A 975-nucleotide genomic window follows, 5' to 3' on the forward strand; every position below is an offset into this window, starting at 1 on the left:
TGTTGTGCATTACCGCCACCGACTGGTATGGAGTGTGGTTCTTCATGGTTTTAAATCTTATTTACTATTACAACAATCAAATTCTATTTATTAATTTAGTGCTTTTGAAAAATCTAATTATAATTTGAATATGTTTGCTACCTAAACTTCTTTGCAAAGTATCTCTCAAAATAAAATTTTCTTTAATACCTACAAATTCTCTCCTTAAAATTGTTCTTTCTTATTCATATTTCGGACACTTCAATATTACATGTTCTATTGTTTCCTCCTCTCCACAATGATCACATTTTCCTGTATTATGTTTCTTTATCTTGAACAATGTAGAATTAAGTCCTGTATGTCCCAATCTTAATCTTGTAATTAATATTTCCTCTTTTCTGCTCCTTCTTCTAGTTCTTACTTCTCCTACTATCTTGTTGATTCTGTAAAACCATCTTCCTTTCTTTTCTCCATCCCACCTTTTTTGCCACTCTTTCCTGATTCTCTGTTTAATTATATTTCTCGCCTCTGACCTACTAATATTTATTATAAAGCTAATGTTGTTTTGTGTTGCCTTCTTTGCCATCATGTCTTCCATCTCATTCCCTCCAACTCCTACATGTGCTGGTACCCATAAAAACACTAATATTAATCCCATTCTTTGTATTCTGAATAAAGTATGTTTTATTTCCTACAAAATATCTGGTCTACCCTCTGAATGATTATGTTTTAAACTTAATAATGCTGATCTTGAGTCTGAACAAATTATTGTTTTTAATGGTTTTATATCCTCCACCCACTGCACTGCTAACAATATGGCTAATAATTCTCCTGAATATATCGATAATCCATCTGTAATTCTTTTTCCTACTTTTATTTTAAATTCTGGTATTATAAATGCTACTCCTATTTTTTCATCTGTTTTTGATGCGTCTGTGTAAATCTGGACATAATGATAGTAATTGTTTATATATTCCTGTATTATACTTGAATCTA

Source organism: Girardinichthys multiradiatus, chromosome X (assembly GCF_021462225.1).
Source record: "Girardinichthys multiradiatus isolate DD_20200921_A chromosome X, DD_fGirMul_XY1, whole genome shotgun sequence".
Classification (NCBI taxonomy): domain Eukaryota; kingdom Metazoa; phylum Chordata; class Actinopteri; order Cyprinodontiformes; family Goodeidae; genus Girardinichthys; species Girardinichthys multiradiatus.